Genomic DNA, 19,028 nt, shown 5'->3' with positions numbered 1-19,028 from the left:
CACCCTCAGCAGGAAAGATAAATCTCATTGATGCCTGCTGCTCCCTTGCTGCTGGGGTGGTAGTCCTGTAGCTGGAGTGATCAGTGTCTGTCAGGGCGCATCTAAGACTGGATTTATTTACTTTTGGATTATTGGGAGAAGTTGTAATATCTTAATTTTTAAGAACTTATAGTTACTGGAAGGTCCTTTTCTTAAGGTTCAAAGATAAAGTGTGGTGCAAAGTGTTTCTGTATTCATTAGTAACAGGAATTACAATATTACCTGCATGTTTTGGGGTAAACCCTAAAAAGTCTGTGTGGGGATCATTAAAAGCACAAAGTACCTGTTTGAATGAAAAGTTCAGTCCAGACATGTGTGAAGCTGTAACTTTTCTGAAGCAAGCAGGTCAAGAAGATGTAGAAAATAGATGAAGACATTTTGGGATAATTTAAGAAGTATCTGAGCAAATCTCATTAACATGGCCCACTAGCTTGTTGTATTGAAGACTTCAAAGATCTGTCAGAGGAGTTCTTTCTGTGCTATTGTCTGCCAGCATTAGTAATCTCAAGAGAACATGTTTCTTTTGTTTTCTTTTGGCCCATTTAGCTTTTCTTCTTTTTCTTCTTCTTAATATTCCTTACTATCTTATAAATCTTCAAGTGGGTTGATAGAAAAATAAGTTTCTCTGCTTTAAGATAGTCAGTAGCAGGTTTTGATCCTCTTATCTGATGCTTTTGGACCAAATCTTTCTGGTCTCATGAAGACTGCTAAAGTGAGCAAGACTTGGCCAGTATTTTGCATAATCCCACAGTGTTTCTTCTGTTAATACAATCACCCATTCTGAATCCCTGAAGAACATGGAGCACAGGGTTGAGAGGTTCATGCACACCTCCAGATTAGCCTCATCTGCACCCAGAGCTCAGACAGGTGTGCAGGTATTGAAACAAATGCATATATTGAAAATGGCCCAACTTGTAAAAATTGTGACTGCAAATTAAGCAGCCAAAAAGGATGCACTGATGTTTGCCAGTGCAGGTGCACCAAGGAAGCAGCTACAAATACACCATGTGATGCAGACTGTGCCATTTCTGGTCTGGTTCTTCAAAACCAAGCTGGATGATATGTCAGGATGTGCTGCATTTTATCACAGCTTGCCCGAGGAACAATTGGGAATGGCAAAAGCAGGAACAGCACTGATAGGTTATTCCAGAACCAGAGCATGACCACCAGCTCAGATAGCCTGAACTCATACTTGGTTTCAAACATAGAATGTGATGGAAATACCCAGTGTCAAGGTTTCCTTCTGGAGCAGGCAGTGAACTCTGAATTCAGAGCTGTGCAAACACTTTTTACAAGTTAGGCTGCTCTGCCACTGGATACAGTGATGTTTTTCACTTCCTTGTAATAGGCTTGGTGTGCTTCCAAACACACCAGGGCTGTCTGCTGGGGTCTCATGGCTGTGCCTGTGTCTCAGCACAAAGGGCAAGAGCCTGCCTTTGAACACTCACATTGCAGACAGTGCACATTCCTGTGTTATAAAATCTAGGAATGTGAGAAAATGACTCCAGAAATAGATTCTTGTTGCATATTTTATTTGGTCATCTGTAAGGTCACTGCCTGTTGCCTGTTCCTGGACCAGAAGTATATCTTCCATGGTGTTTAAGTTACTGTTGTTCAGCGATGGCAGCCGTGTTTTACAAGTGTTACAAGACCAGTGATGTCAGTGATCATTATGGGAGGCCACCCTTTTTATCTGGTAGCTCATCCTAGAGCTAGGGCATTAAAAAAAAGAAGAAAAAGAGTTATTTTTTATTCCTGATTGCCTGCCCGTAATTTCTCATTGCGACATATGAAAGCATTTTTCACTCAGATAATGGCAGGAACTTCAGACACCACCTCTGAGATGTTTAATTGTTCAGTGTTTTTCCCAGTGCAATCTGTGAATTTCAATTTGTGCCTCTCCCACCTCTGCTGGCCCTATACTTTTCAGTTCGTTTTGCGTAATACTGCTTAATTGCTCAAACGGGTCCTTTCTGACTCTGAGCTCACTGTTTATTTTTTTAGTAGGGTAGCACAAACATTTGGACATTTGTAACTAAGACTCTGACGTCATTTCCATTGCAGGCCATTAATATCCAAGTTTGTAATATTGTTTTTCAAAATAGATTTTTGTTGAAGTATGATGATCTGTTTTTTTCTTAAGGGTAAAATTGTTACACCCCCCTTTAAAAAAAAGGATAAATTGGCATCTCTTGAATAATAGGTCTACTTCCTTCTCCAATCATACCCTTTTTGTTAGTTTTGATAGCCCCTGTATTTATCTTTATTAGTTGTAATACAAGTGTTCCATCTAATCCTCTGACTTGTTAAGGGTTAGTGGATCCCAGCACTGGAAGGAAATGTCTGTGGAAGGGCACAGCATTTCCTGCTCCTGGGGCACTTCCACCAATGGAGCAAGGCCACGGAGTTGTGACATTAGTAATTGTCTGTAAAGATCTTAGAAATAGAAAGTGCTGCATTTAAAAGCCAACAACAGCATAAATCAATAATATGGGCAATGAGAGCATTTCCTTTTTTTTGGGGGGTGGGGGACTTTTTAACTCTTTTTTGTGGTTTGTGTTCATTTTATTACTGTCATCCTTATCCATTGAAATTTTATTCCAGTAACTGGGAAAGGGAATTTTATTGGGAAAATTTTGCTTCTAAAGATTTAGTGAATGCAAATTGAACATTATTAAAAATGTTGTTATTGAAAAGGAACAGAATAATTATCACTGAAAAAGTGCAAATTCATTTGCATCTTTGTTCCTCTTTAAGACACAATATCCCGGAAGAAAAATGTGGTTTTATAGTTTGTTCCCTTTTTTTTTTTAAGGAGGGAAAGATGATTGCTTTTGGTGTTGCTTGCTTAGAGAGTCCAAAGCTTTGAGCTCAGTTTTGGAGAACGTTAAAATAAGCCCACAGGAGGTCTTGTAAAAGTTGTAAGAAATTGTAAGCATGTCTGCTGAGTCAATTATATGAGACAAATTGCCAGGGTAAGGCTGAAAGGTTCCAAACTTGCTATTTACTCTCTGCTATCTGTAAACCAATTTATTTTTGCCTTTGATGTCACGGCAGATAAATACATGTTTTGGTAGGAAAGAAAAGCCAACTAATTAGACAAAATATTAGTTAAAATTGAAAGAATTACCTGGATTTTTATTCATGTAATTAAAAGGAGACTCTGGCCTGTTCTTCTTTGGAATGGTGAATATATGAGAGAACATAGTTTAAAAATGCAGACTGCCTTTTTTAAAGTTTCTCCTCAATGAGACTCAAACACACAAGGCAGTTATTTTGAAAGACAATTTGAATTTTACTAATAAAGTTATTAATTTTTTTAAGAATTATGCATCTTGCATCTCTGAGACTATTCACGATTCTTTCCAGTTTTTTAACCCTGCAATAATTTTCAGAAAATTGTGAGAAGAAAAGTGCAAACCCAACATGAGGGTGGTGTAAATCCCATGTATATAGTGTGTGCATGGTAAATCTCCCCAAAATTTGTGTCCTGTGTCCATGATCTGCAGGCCAGCTGGAGCAGTGCTGCTCCATAAGCTGCCATGGTTAACTCGCCTTGAAATGCATCCAGATCAGCCACTGGATTTTCTAGATCCTTGATAAGGTCAAAAAGTCCAGTAAAGTCCTTTTCCTCCTTTCCCAGCACAGTTAGGGTGGGAAGCTCAGAGGGGAGCTGGGTAACTAGTTTGGTTTATTAGGCCTGGCTGTGTTTGAAGCTGATGCTGCAGTCCTGCAGTGGTTCCTGGGTGGGCTGTGCTACATCCTCTGCATCCCAGTGTCACTTGTACTCCATCACTTGAGGAACCTGCCTTTGAAGTTGCCCTGCCAGAAGCTGCCAGTTGCCTTCTCAGCAAGAGAGTAGGGCTGCACCAGCTGTGTGATGAGGTGCCAGGTATCTGCAGTCCCCTGCTGCTGCCATAGCTGGCCAGGTGTGAAGTCCCCAAGAACAAGTGGGACTGTGCCCACCTGCAGAGAGGACTGGCCCCCAAAAGAAGGAGCATGGAGTTAGGGGTGCTCTCTCTGAAGCACAGCAGCAGGTGGGCTGCTGGTGCTGTGGGAGGAGGCTGTGTGGGAACCTGGGATGTGTAGGAGAAAACATCAGTGGGAAGACAGTAAGTTCTTCCCCCAGGAGAAGGGAAGGGGAAAGCTCCCAACAAGCTTGGTGGACATTTGAGGGGACTTCTTTAAAAACAGTAAAGAGACTCGTCCTCTGACCTTGACATCCTGTCTGGGCACTGCCTATGAAGAGTGATCTGTGGCATCATCTGGGCAAGACCTTCGAGTATCTCTGCAGGAGAACTAGAGTTTATCATAGTTTTATATTGGGTTTCCCTCAGCGTGTAACTGGATGCATTAACAGTGACATGATCCCAGTGTGACCTGGACTTTAATGGGTTTGAACTTGGAACTGTTCAAACATTAAGAAAAAGCCCTCACTCCCTGCATGTATTCAGCAGCTGCTTTTTATATGCAGAACCCAGAGCTGCAAAGGTTCACCGGTGGTGCATTTTCAACTTTCAGATGAAAAGGACTAAATAACTGCCAAAAAAAATGGGCTATTTCTCTCCTGATGCAGATGTGTGACTGCCAGGACATGCATACATCAAAAGGATAACGTGCCTCTGAGCAGTTAAAAACCTACTGCTTTGTTTTGTTTTGCTTGAGGCAAACAATGTCAAGGCCTTCAGTCTTGGGAGAGGGTTTTTGCTGTTAATGTGTCCTTTGCACAGAGCTTGAGCCCACAGGACAGGATTTGGGGTTCGTTTCCTACCCCTGCAGCTGACTCACTCCATGGCATGGGGACTGTTTGTTCTGGACAAAGCTTTCTTGGGGCTTTTTTTTTTTTGACTTTGCATGCTGCCAGCTGTGCATGATGTACCATCCAGAATATGCTCTTTATCCTATGTCAGACCTTAACTGTGGCAACAAGGCAGTGATTTGATTTTCCTGTCTGCAACGAGAGCCAGATTTTCCCCTTGCCCTCCAGAGGGACATTGCAGGTTAGATTATCTGGCTGCTGTGTGCTCAGGCAGCTGAGAAAGGTAAAAATTGTTCCTTTTTAAAAAGAAAACAACAAACCCAAAGCAAAAAGACTCCCCAAAAACCCAACAACAAATCAAACAAACCCTGCAAGGCCTGTTTTTTTGCAGTTTTGGAAAGGTGTCCCATTCTTCTCCTGCTCAGCCACACACCTAACGCGATTTCTTTACCAAGTTTCCGCTTGAAAGGAATTCCATTTACAGAGTTATCAGCTACCTGCAAACAGATGGGCATAAGGGAAGGTCTCATCCCAGCTTGGGCTGGTGTGTCACATGGAGCTCTGCAGTAATGATGGAGAAGTTACAGCAGAGTCATTCCCATGGAATGATGATAGAGTGACCCAGAGTAAAGATGTCTCTTTGGAGAGCTCTTGACAGATTTACTGACCACCAGGTCAGACTACATTGCCCATTCTTTTTGGTATTATGAATTACTATGCATTGAGTTTAGCTATTAAATTGTTAGCAAGTTGTGTTGTACCGTGTCCCTGTGGTGTCACCAAAGTCATCCTGCCTTTCCCCTTCTCCCTCCTCCGCAGCTCTGTTCCAGGAGATCCATCTCCTGCTTTTCCACAGAGTCACAACAATATTGTTTCCCACATAATACTTCTCTTCAGGGATGTAAATCCTTGGTCTACAGACCCTTAGTTCACTTTTTTTCCTCAAAACATTAATGAGCTTTCTAGGTTTTTTTGGGAAAAATAATTGCCATTGATGATGACATGGTATAAAAATGTAGCAGCTAAAGCATATGTTCTGTTGGTTTGCCTTGTCTTATAGGAACATCATTTTTGCACATCACTATTAACAATGCAAACACCCTGAAATGCTAATAGCACTAGTAAGCTTTTAATTCCATGGAATTTATTGCTTGCTGTATTTCCATGAATTTATAACGCTTTGATTCTTAAGAGCCCCATTTAATCAGTTTTGCCTGGCACAGAACATAATAAACAACTTGCTGGTGCTAAAGTGCCACATGGGGGAGGCTGCTAACAAGAAAGTTAAATGCTTCTGCCACTAGCAGTTTCTTCGCTGTATTTTTCATGAGCTGTTACTACCAGTAATGTACTTTGCTGGCTTTAGAGCAGTGGTTAAACACAGTGACAAACCAACGAGTGCTCCAGTGCTGTAAACACCCAAAGCAATGCCATTTTTGTTCAGAGCCACGGTTTAAACCAGGCTTGAGACTCAGTGGCATTTTATGGTCATCAGGGATTTTTTTTTTTCCAAAGGTCTTGCTTTTCTTGACAATATGGGGCTTTTAGGAGTAACTAGTGAGTGGTATTGATCAAGAGAAACAGTGTAGGGAAAGAAAAAAGAATAGAAATACCTTAAAAACAATTTTTGTTTGTTTATGCTGTTTGACCATCGAAGTACAAAATGACTGTCTTAGTAGAAAAATACCAGATTATCAAGTGCTTTAAAGCAGAAAATGTCATTTGAGTCTCAAAACTGCACCAACTTTGTATAATTACCCTTTTAATTATCCCCAGTGGCCCATGAAATTTGTAAAATAGAGCATTGAGAGTTTGATTTACTTACATGTTGCACTTTAGTGTTATGCTCTTAATGAATATTGTTTAGTACTAATGTCAAGCAGAGATTGCTGAGTGCTATAGAGAGGTGCACTGCAGAGCTGGGTATTCAGCAGGGAATTGTGGAAACTCCACCTTAAATGAAGAGTATCTGTGTATCTAAAGCAATATGCTATAATTTTTATTGCCTGGATGGAAATGATATTGATTTTGTCCTTTGCATGCAAAGTAGTTTACTATATTTTCTTTATTTAACCATGCCAGAGAATGAACCATTTTTAGGACCATTATTTGCTTTTGTGTCAGCATCTTCCTTGTTATGGAGAATAGTTACATCCTTCCTCTAAAGCACCAGAACTTGGAAGCAAGCTCTTTAATTTGCCCTTAGGACCTAACTGGTTTAGTCTCTGGTAATGGAAATAACAGTAATCAATATTTGATGTGGGGTTTCTGTGGGGTATCCAAATATCATTTATTGCCAAGAAATTGCTGGAATAAGCTTGTGGGAAATGTAATCCACAGTGTGGTCTGAAAACCCAGCTAAATTAAACAGGCATCTTCAAAGGTGAATGGAAACATCAGTGAGCAGTAAGAGTAAAAAGAAAGAAAGCAGAGTCTGAAGGGTTAGATAATAAGATGTAATAGCTGGTGACCTCTAAATTATTGGTGCAAATCTGAGCAAGGTAGAGACTCAGCAGAAAGTATTTGCATTTGAAAATGGTCATAAAATGCTTTCAAGTGATGGTCTGATCCTCAGGATCTGTCTGCTGACAAGTTGGGGCGATTGGATGCTGTGGGTGAATGAATGGCTCTTGGAAGGATGGGCTGCCTCACTTTGTTCTTCCTCTTTTTGAATTTAGCGAGTTTTAAGAGCACTCTCAAGTGCTGGTATGGGAGACTGGACCATTGGTACAGCTACCTTGGCATCTCTAAGAAAGCAGATGACCAGATACCTCCAGAGAAAGGGCAAAGTCTCAGGTTTTACTTTTTCTTCACAAATTTAGTTCATGTTTTCCAGCGTTTACTTCTGTAACAGTGTTGGTACTCAGCTATCTGTGAGCTGGTTTCATTATTCTGCTGAACTCACGAGATTGCAGCATGGCATCACATTTCACAGATCAGTTTTTACTGAGTAAAACTCAGCTTTTAATTTGTTTTTCCAATTTGTGACTATTCCTGTACATTTGTCATTTATGTTGTTGATACATAAATACTGTAGTTTGAGGAAAGAAACAACAGAAGACCAATGATTTTGCAACTTTCTCGTAGTTCAGAGAAAATTTGAGCTTAAATCCAGGCTTTAACTGAGCAACAAAAGTCTGTTTACAATCCAAGGAGCAATATTTTAGAATATAATTTTTCCTTAAAGTAAGAGTGAAGTGTTTGGTGTACAGATGAAATTTGGGAAGGCAAATTCATGTTAATTGTTTACAGACGCAAATTCCAGGGAACTGATTTCTGCAATTCTGAAATTTGAATTTATTTATATTTGAAAATATCTTGTTTAAAAGAAGCTGAAGGGAACAACCTATGAAGAGGCTAATTAAGCATTTCTGTACGATGCTGAGCACAATGGGGCTCCTTTTTTGTTTGTCCTGAGGCCCCACAATAATAAACAAAACAACTGCTAATAATTGGAAGCCTTGGTTTGAAGCCATGCTGACTGCAGGACACAGGCAGTGTCAGTTTTCAGTGAGTGCATCAAGGCTGACCTTGAACTCGTGTGTGCTGATAAGAGCAGTGCAATAACCCAGTCATACCCAGAGCTGGTTGTATGCTCAGCACTGCTGGCTGGCTTTGGTGTTTCTTTTTTCCTTGTCTCGTGCCCTTCTTTGGCCAAAGGTTGGATGCTCCAGGTTCTCCTGATGCAGAGAGTCACCTCAGCAGCAGCAGTACCACAGATCACTGAGGTGCTCCTTGTGCCAGGAAAGCCATGTCCAGTTTGGCAAGCGAGCATGACAAGATAAATTTGCGCAACAGCAGTGGTTCTTTTGGCTCTGTGTGCTATGTTTGCTGTCTCTTCTACCACTGTGCATGGGTGCATCACTCCCTTCTGCTCATAGAGCTTTTTAAGTGTGTGTGGCATCACATCACACTCTGGCCTTAATGTACCAGGAGATGGTAGAAGACAGTATATTTGTCTGGTTTTTTGCTATTGAAAGGGCTGGAAGTTTGCCTGCAAGCCAAATTGCATGGCAGGAGATTACAAAACGTTTAGTTTCCAAATCTGATTTTCTCCCTTGTGAATTTTTCTTGCTTGCTCAAAGGCAAGATTCATCTTGACCAGCCCAGACTGAGGTGGAGCTCATAACCATGCTGGAAGGAGTTTTGTGGCTTGGAAGAGCAGCTGGTTGGAAGGAGAACAGTTTTTCAGGAGCAGTCAGGGCGCTTTCAGTTCTCACCCCATCTCTCTTCATACTCACGAGCGTTGGTGGGATGTGGTGACAGCATGGACTTGTCACTGGGTGTTTAATGAAGGTAATAATTACTCATGATGCTGCCCCACCACAACGGGCGGTTGCAAGTTGCCGTTGCAAATCTTGCATCCAAGAGGTCACCTCTATTTCATTTTGTGTCTAGGCATCAAAATTTGGGCAAGAGCTTGTGGCTTTGGAGCCACTGAGCTGCTCTTGTAATGGTTCTAAAAAATACATTAAAAATCCAAGGGAAAGTAGAAAAAGGCTTAAACCCCAGTATATTTAACTCAGTGTTGTGCTTCTGCAGTAGTCTGGCATCACAGATACAGGCTGAAATGCAAACTCTCACCTTAGAAGTAATGAAGAATAAGGGAAATTTCTGAAAGGGCGTTTTACTGCAGTCTAAACTTGGAAGCATGAAGTGGAAGGTTAAGAAGAACACAACTCTCTGAACCTCATGGTTAGACTCGCATTTGGCCGTGCAGCTGAGGAGGGGCAAGGGAGCCAAGCCAAAACCATCACAGAGAGCCCAGATCACTGTAGGCATTCTTGTTTTCAAAGTTGGTAGGAAATGGTTTTCTTAGAAAAAAATGGAATTGGTGTTCTTTTTTTTCTTACTTTAGGAGCCAGTTTTCTGATCTGCAGTTCATATTATGAACTTGTACTGGCCTCAAATTTTGGGTCTCCATTTCACTATTTTTCATGAGCTGTAGTTTGTACATTTGTTGGCACATTGTATGTTTTTGCAGTCCTGCATGCCTCTTGCTTTTAAGTAAAGAAGGGAATAAGGAAGAAAACCGTGTTATGTTGAAATACTCTTTAGATCCCTTTGCATATGCTTTTGCATATTCTTGACCGATCTTCCTTTGTTTTAGGTGTTTGTAGCATTTTTCTCACACTTTGTACCATCATTAGCAATAACAGGGTAACAGGAGTGTGCCAAGGAGAACAATCCAGAGTGTATCGCCTAATTTCCCCTCTGAAGTGGAAGGAAGTTGTCCAATTGTCCGTGTGCTGTGATTTACCATCCTTAGAACTAGTTTTTTCGTCCTTGTAGCGGGTAGTTAATCTGTTCTGGGGGGCCTACAATGAATCACACTGGACTCTGCCACAGATAGGTAGGTGCCACCTTTAAAAGTGCCAGTAAGATTCTGAGGCACCTTTTCCAGCCAAGAGCAAGAGGTACACGAGATAAAAGAACCATTTGCCCCTGCAAGAATTGTGCATTCACATGATTAGTGAGGCGTGGTATTAAATTATTTGAGCTTTGTGCATAAATATATACTGAGAGAAGCTCTGTAGCTGGGGACTTTGGCTGTGGTTTTCTTCCTCATGGGCCAAATGCTCTGCTGCAGATGGGGCTAAGAGTATTTTGGTGGAGCAGCTGAAGAGCTGGTCCTCCTTGTGTGCATGTTGTTCTGTCCCACACCCAAAGAAATGCCTCCTCATGTTTTATGGGTGGACTTTGCAGCTTGATTGGAAATAGAAACACAGTAAACAGCAACTGCGTCTCAGAAATATCCCCAGCAACACAAACTGTCACTATTTCAGCTTCTCTCCAAGGCTGCTTCTTAGGGGGCTGATCTGCAGCTATATAAAAGCACAGTAACATAAGCTGCAGCACCAGCCCTGGAAAATCTTGTAGTACAGCTAACAAATATCTGCAAAACCTTGTTTGTATGTATGTGTGCTTACGTTTAAGATGCAAACTTGTATCTGAGTGTGTTCGGCTCCCTGCAGTATATAGCTGCAAAGCTATTTCGAACATCTTGGAGAAGATGGGTTTGTAGTCTGATTTTCTTTTTTTGCTGTGTTTTTCTCCCCCTGATGATGTTTATTAACATCCTCCCTGATGTCCAGCTACAAGGGATGGTCGCATAAAAGTTTACATGAAAATACATTTCTCTGTAAGTGCTCTCTCCCTGTGATTCTTTTACAGCTTTAACCAAAACCAGTTTCATCCTGTTTCATCCTTTACCCCTCAGAGCTGATAGAGAGGAGGGATATTTCACTTTCATCTACAATTCACCTTGTCCTTTCCATTTCTCACTTTGGTTTGCTTGTTGATTTGAAGTAGCGGGTGTGACCAGCCATCAAAGAGCCCTGTTGGGAGCCCACTGCCGGGGAGAGCACCCTGGCTCACCCTGGGGACAGCAGGAGGCACAGCCCTGACTCCTGCTTTTCATTCCAGCTTTTTCCGTTTCAGCACACCACAAGTCTCCTTGCTGACCACTAGTGACTCGAAGCACTGAAACAGGAGCTTGCAGTCAAGGCCAATGATTATCTCTTCTGCTTCACTCCCCGAGCTGGGACCTGTAGCCGGGGTCTCCAGACGCGGTTCAGTGCCTTTGGGGACGTGCCGGACATGAAGGATTTGCCTGTTTGATAAAAGAACTGCCAGTGCCTCGGGCAGCTGGCACCTCTTTGGGCCAGTTGTGTTCTGCTCAGAGAAGAGCACAAAGAGGGCAGATGAGAATGTGGAGGGAATCTCATTAGACTGAGCCAAGGAAGATGGAAGGGCTGAGCTCCAAGGCTGACTCTGTGTCCCCGGGGCCAAGAGGCGAGTGTGTGGGACAGTAATGCACCTCCACCTTCTTACTCCCACCCCTTTTCCTTAAGGATTTTATGATTCTCTGTGAGTCTGGAGACACACCTGCCAGCCAGCCACCTTGCAAGGGCTGTGTTGGGAACAGGACTTTGGTCAAGAGTTTATGTTCTTGTCTAAGTGCAAGCTAATAATATGCTGTAATAATTATTTCAAAGCAGTTTTGGAGGAAAACCTGTGCTAATTAGTTTAGTTTTACTGCACAGCCACCTCCTGACATTCCTTATTTTTTCTCTTTTAGCTCTGTCCCCTGCTAGAGCTGGATTATGTAGGGCAGACCTGCACATCCTTAACCGAGGTGGTGAAAACTTACGGACACTTAGATTCCAGGAACAATAGGTGGATTTGGGGCAAAGTCCTCGTTCTTTGTAGCAGATTCTGCTGGTTGGGTTGAATTTGGTTTGGTTTGACAGGGAATATCTTGATCACCATTTCTAAGGATGTCTGTTCTGCCTCTAAAAACAAATATACAAAACACAGCAGTAAAAACACAGCAGGCCGTACCCAGTGTTATTTGTCTGGTACCTTTCCTTGATGGAGTTTTCCCCTCTGCAATACAAGAAGTATCTTTGGATGACTTAGATTCAATATGAGATGTTTTCAAAAATCAGTTTGATATCATGTCCTATAGTAGCCAAACCATGAAAAACCAGTTTGGATGTAGCTATGTGTAAATAGAGCTGAAAGAGTCTTTCCTACCTTTTTTACTTAATCCTAGTAATGTCTGTAGGCTGGAGCTCCAGCAGGTTCTTGGGTAGTTTGGGAAGAAAAATGTGGGAGTTGTGCTAAGCCACCTGAGAAAGAATTGCAGCCAGTAAAGCCAACAGCCACATTTAACCTCTGGTACGTCACCGTAACACACATTCTAAGAGTGATAATGATTATTTCTGGTACCGTAAGCAGGGAATGTGTACTGTCAGCTGTTGTGGAAACAAATTAAAGACAGTCCTTTTCCTAACCAATGTAAAAGGAAATATTTTTTCTGCCTAATTTCTATTTAAAAGGGGAATTATTTTGAAGAACTGTATTTTTTTTTTCTATCGTTACATTTTATTTCCCTTCACCCACCTTTCCCAGAATCTTCTGTGTAGCTAAATCCAGTAAAATAATGGCAGTGCAAAGCTAAGAATAAGGCCAGAAATAAGTTCCAAGTGCATATTTACAGCTGCCCTTCTCAAAGCATCCTGTTTTTAAAGACCCTTCAACACTGAGTCTGTTCTCCATGAATCAGACCTTTTGGAGATAGAGGGACCTCTCTTAGGTGTCTGGGTTTGAGGAGGTTTTTGTGTTCGTGAGGATGGATGTGTGTCTCTACACAACTGGCCATGAAAGGTCTCACTTTTGTGATTCTTATTATTGTTTTGTCTTTCTTGATTATTTTGTACTACTCCTCTCCAGTGATTTCTTTCTAAAACGCTTCTGTTGTGAGCCATTAATTTCAATGGGCTCAGCCACTGCTCTCGTGTGGTGCAGAGGAGTGGGAAGAGGGTATGACTTTGCAGAAACATAGGGTTACCTCCAACCACAGAAATCAGGCTGTAAAAATGATGAATATCTCTCTTCTGTCATCCATAGATCTGACAGTTTTGTATAACTTATGAATTAAACATCTGGGAGGTGCAGATGTATTTTTTTCATTTAACAGTCACCAAAACTGAGGCCGATAAGCCGTTGAATAATTTTCAGTCATCCAGTAACGTTACAGCAAGTTTTGGGAGCACATCCTTGGATTGTCTTTCTTAACAGAAATGGCATAATTATCATTATAGTTAGTGAGATCAAGGTGGCACCTGGTGCTCTGTCTTAACCATGAGACTTTACCCTTCAGCTCCATGCAGAACAGACAGGACCTTTACTGCAGAGGCCTCGTCGAACAGACCCCGACAAAGTAAACAGCGTGACACTTAATTTATCTACCCCAGAAACATGAAGGGCTCAGTCAACCTGATGGGATCTGTGGTTCCAGGGAGTCTAGGTATTTAAAACGTGATGCTCAGCCTGCTAAGCCATCCCCTGCAGCTTTCCTTAGTGCATAAGATATGAAAAAAATCTCCTGTCCTGCAAAACAGATATTAAATTGGATACTCTTTCACCCTGCCACGATAAGAAACGCGGCAGAGAGAGGCAGGAAAATGGAATGCTGCTTAGAAAGAAAATATATTTGAATCTAACATAAAAATTGGTGAGATAGGAGGATTTTCAGAGCTAGTAGCAATCCCCTCCCCAATGAGTTGCTGAAAATTCAACTCTCCCTGTAGTTTTTGCTCTGGATTGTGAATAAAAATGGTTGTGATTGATGAAGCGTTTGGTGTCTCACTGTAAGTTGGTCAAGAGGGACTTCTAAATCACCCAAATGAAATATTGCATTATCATGAACAGTAACATGTAACTGTTAAGTATGCCGTTGCTTATCATAAGCTCAGGCTCCTCTGGAGCTCTACCCGGCGAGAAATCTTTGTGAGCATTGGAGCAGAGAGTCTCCACACAGCCTGGCAGCACATGGGCCCTTCCCTTCCCTTCCCTTCCCTTCCCTTCCCTTCCCTTCCCTTCCCTTCCCTTCCCTTCCCGAGGCAATAAGCAGGGGAGTTGATTTTTGGGGTTTAAAAGGAGAAAAAGGCGACATGCCTTTGGGAAGCCTTGGTAATGAATTGCTCCCTCCTTTATGGGGCTCATTACTGAGTTGTGTTGCCTTTTTTTTTTTTTTTTTTTTCCATAAAGCTTTTTTACCAGTGCTGGGCATAGGATGATAGGTGAGAAGACAAACTTGATGTTTCATGGGTAACCAGCAAAATGGCATTAGGAAAACTACTTTCTTTACTGACACAAAGAAGTGGCTGATTTGTTTCTGTTGAAAAGAAAAACACTTCCAGAGTAGAGACCCACACTTCCCATAGAAAAGCCCTGTATTCACAGTATGACTAAAAGCCAATCCGGTTGGGCTGAAGTTTCTATGTCCAGAACCTTCCACGAAGGCCTTGGCAGCTCTTTCTCAGAAAAGGATTAGCGAAATAGATGTTGCTTGGCTTGAGTGAGAACACAAAACGCCAGTTAGCCAAGCGGCCTTGGGATTTTCCATGTTTTAAGGCTAAAATATGGAAATGGGGAGGGAGGTCACACTGAAATCCAGGATTTTGCTTTGGATATGCCTGCACATCCTGATCTCAGACTGGCTAAGCTACAGGCCTCCAAAGGTGCTCCAAACTGAACTAAACTGTGTAGTTCCCTGTAATGGCCAAAAAATGTAAGCAACACTCGGTATGAGATAAGTGACACGCTCAGGCAGTCATGGTTCATTTCTCTGGCTTTCTTGTCCCTGTCTACTCGTTTTCCTGCTTCCGAGCTGGCCGTGTCTCCTCTCTATTCAAATCAGGTGGCTTCCTGTACCCCTGCCTGTCCCCTCTGCTGGGGGGCAGAGAGGAAGGGGACGAGGCAGTAGGTGGGGAATGGTGCCATCCACCTGCCTCCCACGAGGTCTTTTACCTGCCTGTTTTCATGTCTGTGCTCCAGCACGTGGGAGCTTGGTGACTTCTCAGAGAAGTGGGGTTGCTCACCGTGGTAGATCAGTGATGTTCCTTGTTTTCAGGAGTACCCTCAGGAGTTTCGGATTTTTTTTTTTTTTTTTTTTTTTTTTGCCAGAATTTGGACTGTGGCAGAATGCTCAGCAAGGGCAGACTTCAGTACAAAATGGCTAAAATTTGACAAATTCCCTGAAAACAAGGTAATTGGGATGGGATGTGGTATGTTGGGGGATGTTAGTGGTGACATCTGTGCAAGTATCATACTTTAAAATACTGATATTTTAATCAGTGTCAAGTTAGAGGAAAGTATTCAGTGTGTGTTAGTCTTGGATTCCTGTTGGAGTGAAGTAATGCTGCACAGGGGTTGGAGGAAGAGGAGGCAGATGAAGCTGGGCCTGCACTGGTCCCTCCATCAATAGTAACCTTAACTCATGAACCTAAACTGAAACAATTGTTAAACTTTTATCTGAATAGGAAAGCTTCAGGTCTTCTTAACAGAACAGATTCTGTGGCTACTAATTTATTACTGCAATTTAAGAAACAGACGTCTGTCTGACATGTGCCATGTAGTTCAGTAGGTCACTAGTGACATCATCCTTAAAATCATTATCTTTGCAAACCGTGCATTTTGCATAAAAGCTTTTATTTATAGTCAGTCATTAAAATTGGACCTGATATTTACTTTTCTTCTGATTAGGTTAAAGAGTGAATATGAGCAAAAAAGTACCCTCCTGTTAGCACCAAGCAGTTTGCAAAGTGTGCTATCACATCAGCCTTTCTAAGGAATTATGTTGAACCATTTTGGGCTTAGATGGTGTGTGTTGGTTAATGCATTTGGTTTTTTCCATTGCTAAGACTGAATTCACGTCACAAGGGGTATATTTTATTTGGTTTTGTCCTTACGGGTTCTTGTCCTCACTGCAGAGCATCTGAAGCCTGTGGTTTGCAGTGGAAGTGTTAGATTTGCAGAGAAGTGCTGTTTTAAAGGATGAGGAGATTGCTGGGAGGCTTGGTGGGTGTCCTTTGCTCTAAGTTTACAGTTGCAGGAAGTTTAAGGCAGTCCAGGTTCTTGTCTATTTTTGAGTGTTTTGTAGAGCCAAACTCTGAATCATCCCATGGCCCAGCCCTGACATGATGGTGTGTTTGACCCAAGGCAGGGGAATGGACTCCTTGGGTGCATCTCTCTAGAGCATGAGACGTCATAAGGCACAAATGAGGTCCCCAAAGGATGCCCTGAGTTGCACTGTAGGATGTCACCACCCAACAGCCTGTGATCTATGGCCATGGATTACAGGGCAACACAGCCCTAAAAGGTCAGACACAAAGGCCCCTTCAAGGATCAAGGTCTTGGGGTGTCCATGAACTCTTCTCCCACATTTCCTCATCCTCCTTCTGTCCTGCCTTATCCTTGATATGAAAGGTCATGTTGAATCTTATAATCTGTGAGCGCTTAAAAATAGTGAACATGACTGCTGGTAACTTTTCTATCCCAGTTTTCCCCATGGAAGCTCCAAGGTGGCATGGGGTTGCCCACAGCCCAGCAGAATGAGCTGTGCAGGATCACAGCCCGCCCCATTAGAGCCCAGGGCTTCTTGCTCAGCTGGAGAATGCATGAGGCGAGAGAAGAACCTTTCAAAATTAAGAGGTGGTTTAATAACTGTATTGAAAATTATTTTTGACCAAAAATTATGTATTACCAGTTGGCTGAACTGCACAGCATACTTTCATAATATTAGATAGGGCTGGGTTGGTTTTTTTTTCTCCCAGATCTTACTGCTAAGATCACTGGCCCATTTCAATTTTTATTGAAACAAATAAACCCAATAAAAACACTTATGCTGAGAGCTGAAGCTCCACAATAGAAAAAAATAAAAATTACTCTGTATTGAATTTATTGATTTATTTATTTACTCCAACTGGAAAATTGAGTATTGTGTTAATGTATTTTATAAGAATCACGGTGCTCGATGAAATGGCTAATTTATTTTAGCGTATACATAAATAGCTAGCAATTTTCAGTGAGACAGGCTAATGAAAATGATGCCATGAAATTGTCTATACTATGAGGAGTGATGGAGTCAAGTTATTATTGGTTGAGTGCTGCGACGTAGTGAACTGGCCATCATGTCTTTGAACTTTTGAACTGCTACTTGGTCGTGTGATTTATTGATTTTGGAATCAGCGTGTTAACTTTTTATTTTTGTTGGGGGGGGTTGCACACGCAGCACGGATGAGTAACGCACTGTGTAGTTTTATAGATGTTTAGGTTAAACAAGATGGTTGAAAAATTTAAAGCGTGTTAACGGAGCAGGGTTATGCCATGTGGAAAGGCAGAGAGATGCTTGTAGGTACCATTAGATGTCAACACTGATGTTCTGATTGCTGCGGATTAGCCGAATACAAGCGAACTTGGCAGCATAAGTGTGCATCCTATTTGTCAGAGAAACGTTGCCTTTGTTCTAAATTAAGTGCGTGATCTCATAGCGACTTTGTTTGCCTATCTACCTTCAACCTCTCCTGGTGCTGTGTGTTATCACGGCGGTGCCTGGTACGGGCAGAGCATCCACGCTCTCCTGTCAGCCCCTCGCAGAGGCGCGCTCCACGTTGCCGGCTGTTCCTTGATGGAGGATGCTGGCTGGCGGTGAGAACAGCTCAACAGCTCCTGTTGGACTGTTGCACCAGAGAGCTGCCCCCACCCGCAGCCACCCAGACGTGTAAACTTTTGTTTCATGTTCTAGCTGTGATCGCCTCCAAGGCTGGCTGTAGTGCTGAGCCTCGGCAGGCAGCGCTCACCAGTGGCTGCCTCATCCCTCGGTGCGAGGAGATGCTACACTTGTTGTTCTTGGTGATTTGCTTAGGACGTGGAATTCAGGCATTAAAATAATATTGTTTGACTTACAGTGTTTTCTTGCTGCAGAACTTTTCTCTCGACTGCTGGTAGGGGACCCTTTGCATGGCGGCTGCTCTGAGCTCTGTTTCTGATTAAACCGACTAACTTGACACCTGCATTTTACAATTTGCTTAAAGTGCTTTATCCTGTAAAAACAGCAATTTCAAAGCTTTAAAGCCAGCAGACTTGCAAGGCTTTGCACAACTTAGCTCATCCCACCAGTTCACAGTGATTGTGCAAAACACGACTGGACGTTTCTACTCTACTTGACCCCGGCTTTCAAAATTGCAATTTTAGTGTCTGTCCTTCCCATCCCCACTAACCCCCTCTTCCTGCTGTGGGTCTCGGCAATGCATGCAAGCGTTCGTGTATTTCTTTCCTTAGTTATGAAACTGACATGTCTTTATTTGGATGTTAAAAGTGCTCCCCCCCTTTCCCCACTGTGACCCAAAGCATTTCCAGCAGCCTCATGGTCAGCAACTGGGAAGGTGGTACCACTTGTCTCTCCCCTTCAACCCCCCCTTTGCCTCTCCATTCTTTTAATTTTTTTAAATATATATATAATTTTTTTTTTTAATTTTAAGAGATGGGCTGTTTAAGCCAGAAAACAAAACTGGTGGGAAAAGGCTAAAAACAGGACTGACACCAACACCATTAGAGGGGGGGGAAGAAAAAAAAAAAATTCCATTTCATTGCAACTCTGTTATTGTTTACTTTGCCATACACATCCTAATATGGTTACCTCCCTGTCAAAGCGGCCGAGCCGGGCTGAGGGGCCCCCTCGGGGAGACGCTTCCAACTGCTGCTCAGACAATAAGAAACAAACGGCGCAACTCCACAAAAGGGCTGCCCGGAAAATAAGTGTCAAATAAATCCTGCCGAACTCTTCCTTTCCCGGCACCCGGCCCCCGCCGTGTGTAACCTGCGCGGTGCCCGGCGGGGCTGGGGGGCGGCTCCCGCGGATCCCCCCGCGGCCGGGGCC

General features: G+C 42.5%; 1 protein-coding gene across 9 annotated transcripts in view; it reads left to right on the top strand.

Annotated features, from left to right (window-relative positions):
- FOXP1 (forkhead box P1) overlaps nucleotides 1-19,028 on the top strand; it is a 380,068-nt gene that overhangs the window by 165,980 nt on the left and 195,060 nt on the right. The window contains exon 1 of one of the 9 annotated variants that reach the window (XM_039733875.1): nucleotides 15,338-15,356. The exons of the other annotated variants lie outside the window; for them this stretch is intronic. The gene's annotated coding sequence lies outside the window, so the exon portion shown is untranslated. Of the gene's footprint in view, nucleotides 1-15,337; nucleotides 15,357-19,028 lie in introns of those variants that run through there. 9 annotated transcript variants of the gene reach the window in all.

This window comes from Passer montanus, unplaced genomic scaffold, assembly GCF_014805655.1.
Source record: "Passer montanus isolate IOZ18808 unplaced genomic scaffold, ASM1480565v1 scaffold9, whole genome shotgun sequence".
NCBI classification, from domain to species: domain Eukaryota; kingdom Metazoa; phylum Chordata; class Aves; order Passeriformes; family Passeridae; genus Passer; species Passer montanus.
The sequence above is the reverse complement of the archived record's forward strand: the minus strand, read 5'-3'. Positions and strand labels throughout refer to the sequence as shown.